Below are 7,564 nucleotides of genomic sequence, written 5' to 3' on the forward strand. Positions count from 1 at the left end.
AATTAAACTTCTAGATTCTTTTTTTAAACGAAAATGCGTTTTCCAAAAAATAAAATGAAAATAAATAATTAAAAATCAACAAAATCAGTTATAACGTATTTTAAGACTTTTACATGTTTTTTACTGTATGTAGTTTTTTTGTGGGCTATTTATTGAGAAAACAACATTGAAGTTATTATTTTTGAATTTCTTGTAAAATTTCCTTTACCTGAGTTTTACTTTTATTATTCTAAGTTAAGAGAAAAAAAAGTTATGAGACATAGATCAGTTATTTCTATTAAATTTGACTTTTCGACTCAACTTAATAGGCCCGGGGGCACGGGTTAACCTTAACGGATCGGTCCCAAATTTTGCACAGCTCACTTTTTTGACCATAAAAAAAAAATTAAGGGGTAGCGTAAAGAAAAAAAAGACATTCGATTTTTGAGGGCCACCCTAATATAGATATATGTATATTTATTCAATAAGCTAGATAAAATAAAACTGTGTTTTTTTTTTGTAGTCATTTCAATTTATACAAAAAATGTATTGTACTTTAGTTGAAATAGATTATAAATAACTAGTATTTTTAACATGTAGAACCAGACTCCAATATTTGCGTCTATTTTATTTTTAATACATTTTAACATAATTTTTAAAATTCATTTACACAGATTAACATAAAAAATTGGGTTTAAAAAAACACCTACAATGTTAGCGATTTAGCGAAATATTACAATTTTTAAAACTATTCTATTAAGAAACATTGTATTGATCATTGTTAATTATTGTATTATTTATTTACAGATTGTAATATTATCTATAATAAAAAAATAAAAAACTTAAAACTTTTTTATTGTTCTCAATGTACGTTACAGTGTCCTTTTAAGCGCACGGCCTAATGTAAGGTTATGCCTCACACATCCCTAGTATAAATCCTGCTGTTCCAACTAACCCTAAGAATTTTATCATTATCATTATCATTATTATATAATTAGTATATATAAATAATTCAAACTATTTTAGATTATTAATAATAATAATTATTTATAATACTGATTATAACCAATGTTATAAATATAACCTATGATTTTTATTAATTTAAATGATTGAAAATCATTTATAAACTATTCGCTTGTGATAGTTTGACTATTGATTATAAATGCAGTCTACTTGCAATGACTGATAAATAAGTTCCTGTATAAACATTTGATCGAATTTTTGCTGCTCTTCGAATATACATCAAAATATACTTAATTTTAATCTCTACAACTATTCATAAGCAATTTACTAATATTATTGTAAAGTTAGTGTTTTGAATTCCTTTAGCATAACGAATATAAATTTGTGGCATTTTAAGGTTAAGAAATTTAAATCCCTCCAAAAAGTAGTGAAATATAACATAGTTTAAATATTTAAAGAATAAGATACAGTCATATAATGAATTCTTTCAAACTATAACCAAATTAATGTTATAAATTATTTATTGACACAGATTTTTTAAAGTAATTCTAGAAAAAATACAATTCGTACAGCTATATAGTTGTATTATTAATGTATTTGACGAACATTTTCGTCGAATAAATTACTAAAAATATAAAATCGCTAAACATTTAAAAAAAATTAATCTACTGAGAAAAATTTCAAAATAATCTAAAAAAAATTGGTTCTATTCTTTTATGAAAATGTCTTATTTTTTCAATAAATCAAAAATTTTTATAAGCTAAATATTTAAAGTTTTGTTTTTTAATTCTTAAGAAAATTAAAATTTCTCCCAGTCATTATGGACTTATTAGTTTATGTCCTCCCGTTTAGTATTCAATTAATTAATCGAACTATTTCAAAGAATTCGATTTAATTGTATTATATAGTTTTTAACGGCAATAGATGCAAGACAAGGCACTCATAATGGTTTCACCTCACGGTCCATTGTTCCCTTCAATGTACATGCCTTATCGAAAACACAAAAGAAGATCGTGACTAATCTGAAGCGCAGGTTAACTTAACATCGAGTTTATTCATTCATTTCAAACAATACTTTATTTTAACGACTTGTCGGAAATTGAGCTACAAAAAAAATCGTATTTTACTTAAAGTTCGAATGTAGTACAACTTTGCATAATACCGCATTTTGACAAACTTATAATGAATATTTATAGACTTTTTTCACCCGTAAAAAAATCCAACTTAGTAATTTATGTTTTTGATGCTTGAAAATCATAAATTTCAAAGAATAAACATTTAATTTTGTAGGTACCTTTAGTAACCGTTTTTCAAATCTTAACAGTTTTTCGTTCTTATTTTCAAATACGTTATTAACGTATCATTTTCGGAGAAATACGTGAATATCACACTAACAGCTATTATTTACCTTAAATTATAATTTATTTCAAAAAAAGAATAAAAGTTAAAGCAATAAACTTTATTTTACTTTTTATTCCGTTTGGAGGACAAAAATATTTTAAACTATTAAATTTTTAAATCTGATATTCTGGAGAATATTATTACAACGCTGATCATCGACCAGTGGTGTTTCCCTGCGGCAACTTGATAATTAATAACATTACTGCAGTCATTAGTAAGTAAGGGTGAAAGAGTATCATACACTTCATAGTCATATAATTACATATAGAAGCTTTAACCTGAAAGACGATTATTATAAGCATGGGAATTCACTGTTCTTCGTTCATTTTCCTTAACAATATCAAATGACATTGAAACAACAAAGGAGTAACAATAATTATTAACAAGGCGCTTCTAAGTACCAAATACGATGTGTACTGTATGGCAAAATGTATAAATTATGATGGTTAAAAGTTTCACTTACAGTAATTATTACTCTAGTATTTAATAATTGTCATCATACATAACAAAGACAAAAAGTTATGTTTAACAAGGATAACATAATTAGATAACTAGTAATTTTATAGATAAGCGTGATACTGCAGGATGGAATAAAATGTATAATCGATTAATAAAAAGTAATCGGTTCAAGTATTTTACTTAAATGGTTCATGAATAAATAATTTATAATTGCCATGTATTTTCAGTTTTTTTTTTTTCAGAGACATTTTTTTGTTATACAAACGACATACTGAAGTTCGAATTAAAGTCACTTTAATTGGCTGTAAAGTCAATTAGTAAAACTCAAGAGTAGCTTTATGGTCATAGGTCAGTTTTACAGGCCAATGGTTTTTATAGTCAGCGGTCAACAGAAAAAAAAAACATTCAATGATTTTACTGAACCAGTAAAAATATTATCTTAATACTATTTCATAAAAATATGATACAAAAGTAATAGAAAAATTAGAGTATAAAATGTTTCAAAAAAAATATTTTACAGCGTACAACGCTTCAATGGATACTTTATTGCGATCCCTTATATTTTTATAGGATTTTATTTATTTATTTTACTGAAGGAAAAAATTCTCGATTAAAAGAAAAAAGATTCTATTACCGAGATAATTAAGTAGTAATAATAAAGTAGGAATGACGAATAAATTCGTTTACTGAGCATTATCCATTTTTTAATAAAAAATAGCTGTCACTCCATTGAAATTATGGACCAATCAATAGATGCAGGTAAAAACTGGTTGAAAAAAATTTCTTATAAGTAGCAAATAAATCTCAAAATAGGAAAATAGTTAAAAAGTATTTATGATTTAGTACTTTTCCTATTTACAAAATTCAAATATTATTAGTTATAAGAAAAATCGTGCAAAAATTAGTTTAAAAATATTAAACTAATTTAATAAAAGTAACTCTAACTAACTTTCATGTGAACCGTACACTTAAAATACTAGAATTCTAAATTGAGTTTATTGTTATTGTTATTGTAGTATTATGACCAACATTCATATTCTATTCATATATTACTCGAAATACTAAACCAACTTCATTTACATAAGAATAGACACCCTCTGGCTAATACTTGAGGAAGTAAACAGAAGCCACGCAAAAATGCGCAACGGAAACAATGTTCTGAATACTCCACTAATAGCAAAAGAGATCTTCAAATAAGACTTTTATATTTTTTTACACAAAGTTTAAAAAGAGGAGGAGAACGTTTTTTAAACGCACGTAAATAATATATTATAAGTCATATAAATTCCAATGATCATATAATACATAAAGTATTTACTCATCTTTTTTATTATTTTTTAATTTTTTTTATAATTGAAATAACATGGTAATTAAATCTAGTATTAAAAAAGTTTGTTATTATTTAAAATAAATTTACTAAGACACAATAAATCATGTAATATTAATTTTAATCAAGTATTACATAATATAATAGTTATCAAAAATATTAAATATAATATCCCATATTTTATCAATAACTTTTTATTACAACTTACAGATCTTAATAAAATTTCGTTTTAACTACCATTATTCAAGTTTTTTTTGAGAGAAAAAAGTGTATTTTAAGGTTACATTTATAGTGAAGTTTTTAATAATAAAGCGAAAAACTCTTACAATTATTATTAAACTAACAAACAATTGATGATATTAAGAATTGTTTAACTAAACTATTACTAGTATTGTTTTATTACTTTATAAGTTATTAAAATGTACGATTAAAACTATGTAGAGCCGAGTTGTTTTCAACTATAGTTAATTTTTATTAAATAAAACGTATAAAATGAAGCTGTGTTTTAAAATTTTCATAAGTATTTATTATCTGTAAATCAGTTTAACTCGTATTAAACTTCAGTAAATATTTTAAAATAAAGGTTGATAACATTTCAATTAATCTATTTTTAAAATTAAAGAAATACAATACAATAATTATTTAAGTAAATAAAAATTAGTTGAATTTACAAAAAATATTAATAAATAATAGTTGTCACATTCAGAGTTTACGGATTTGAACATGATTTTGACACAAGATATACCTCTACATTTATATATTACACAGTAACTATTTTAGGTCAATTGACGTATAATGTGTCGTCTAAACGAATTATTGTTTTGTTTTGACCGCTCTACGCGTTGACCATAAATCAGAGACCACTGTGACTAGTAGTCCTTAGTAACGAAACTACAGTAGCTAAATGAGTGACTGTTGTTGATAACAAACGCTTCTATTCAAAAGGTTGGGTGTATGTGAAATTTAGTCTAATTGACTAGTCACTAGAATAAATCACTCTTCAAGTACACATGCCACCACATATGTTATATTTTCTATATCAGTAATGACGTGAAACTAACAATATGTTTAGATAAGGATTTTTTTTTTGATAATATTCCTCGAATTTAATTTATTGTTTTTTTTTAATATAAGTGTTTCGAAAAAATATTATCCATATTTTAAGTTTAACAGAAAATATTTTCTTAATTAAAATTTCTTCTGAACTATGAGAAATCTACACATTTTAAACAATAATATACCATATAATTTTTAGTTTTATATTTGTTTATTATATTTATGTGAAGAGCATTAAGCCGATAAGTTTGTGTATATCTCCAACTCTTTCGGCAAAACATAAAATTGCGCCTGTAAAACATTTAATACACATAAAGGGTCATCAGAATTTCATGAACTAGCAGATTTTTCGATGAATCAAAAGCAATATTGATAATTTTTTTTTTTGTTCTATTTAGGTAAATGTTTTTCTTAATTTATCAATCATGAAATATTTTTATAATTATGTCCATAATTATACTGTATAATGTATCAACTATTTTTAAATAGAAATATACATAATTAACTAACTTATTTATTAGATAATGATCTATTTAACAAAATAACTTATCAATAACATCTTTTGTACCAGTATTTTAGAAACAATTTACAATTTAAAGTAATGGCAGAAGGTGAAGCGTAGAGACCGCTACTGCTAAAATAAACATTTCTTGTCCTCACTTCTCCCCTATCAAGTTATAAAAATAACAATTGCTACGTGTTAATTTACAATGTATATTAATACACCTTTGTTGTATATTGATTTATTATAGCAATAAAAAATTTGCAATTTGCTATTCTTTTTATATCTTTGATAAATTTGATTATTTAAACTCAAAATAATACTCTTTAAATTTAATGAAATTATTTAGATTTTAATATGATTTATAATATTGATGTATTAATATTTGTATAACAGGAACTTTGTTCGCCGAACGCATAATTTATATCTTGGAAACAAAACTATTGACACTTTAAAAATGTGGAGACAAATTTCTGTATATAAATCATTAATATTTAAAACTATAATTTAAGACGAAAGCAAAGCTTTAACACTGATAATTTAAATAGAAATCTAAAATAGATTGTTTTGGAAATTGTATGACACTTAAACTCTGACAATAGCTTTATTTTTGCATTGAAGTAATTGAATATTCATGTAATTACTTCCGAGATTACGATATTACTATGAAACTCAAATTATAAAATTGCAAAATTATTTTGATGGTTATTTTAAGGCTTTTCTTAAAAACAATAATTTTTATGGTTCACTCGTATAATTACTTATTATTTTTTTCAAAACGCTTATTAAAAATGTATTATAAAATTATAAATTGTACATTAGGTAAATTTAAAGGCAATAATAATTACCTTAATTAATAATAATTTAAAGGTAATAATTCATAGTAATTAAAATTACTACGAACAGTTATAAAAATATCCAAATTTCTCGTAAATGGGAGCAATTTTCAAAAAATTACAATTTCTTAAATTGGTAAATATTAATTTCGATTATACTCCGAACTTCAAACATTTATGAAACTAAAACTCCTGTTAAGTACTATGAGTTGGAAAAATAAATTATACCTGTACCTTATCTTCTGTGTGTCCGCTGACGTTAAATAAAAAATATTATTTTTATGTGTAAAAAAATCACCATTTTTTGAGTATTCATGATTTTCTGGCTCAATTTTTTTTTAATTATTGGTGTCTATATTTCAGGTCAAATAACATATAAATTGTGGAGGTTAATACTCCATTTAAACTGCCCATTTTTACAAAAAATAAATAAGATTTCAGTATTAATTATAGAAGATGATATGATATATATTACATTAAATTCTTTTATCATTGACCACTTAATTAATCGAAAAATAATAATAATAATAATCCTTCTATTTCCCTAACTTAATATGAAACAGAGTGTAATAGTCCTCTTTTACATGTAAGGGAGTAAAAAATAGTTCTTTGCTAAGGAAATGATGGACGGAATGGGGATTATTATCGGTGTTGACCAGATTTTAAATATCGACTATAGGTAAGTCTTAGGTGCTGTTATTTTTATCACTAGATATTTCTCAGTCTCACTCTTCCCATACCTTTATAGAAAAACGTTAATAATTTCTAAAATATTGTTTCATAATATATTATTTCTTCTATCATATTTTCAGGGAGAATTTTCGTAGCTTTCAATGTCAATCCAATAAATATATTTAAAAAAAAGGAGCTGCCGACCTCAAAAAAAGTGTTCTAGCTACTAATGATTTATAATAAAATACAATTTCAATATCATAACTTTAAATTTAATTATTTTAATAAGAATTCATTTGTGTAATATATTTATAAAATTTGTGATCAGAAACCCACACAGTATTCATCATGAGTTTAGATTGGTTAGTA

This window comes from Daktulosphaira vitifoliae, unplaced genomic scaffold (assembly GCF_025091365.1).
Source record: "Daktulosphaira vitifoliae isolate Bord-2020 unplaced genomic scaffold, ASM2509136v1 Scaffold_4, whole genome shotgun sequence".
Taxonomy (NCBI): domain Eukaryota; kingdom Metazoa; phylum Arthropoda; class Insecta; order Hemiptera; family Phylloxeridae; genus Daktulosphaira; species Daktulosphaira vitifoliae.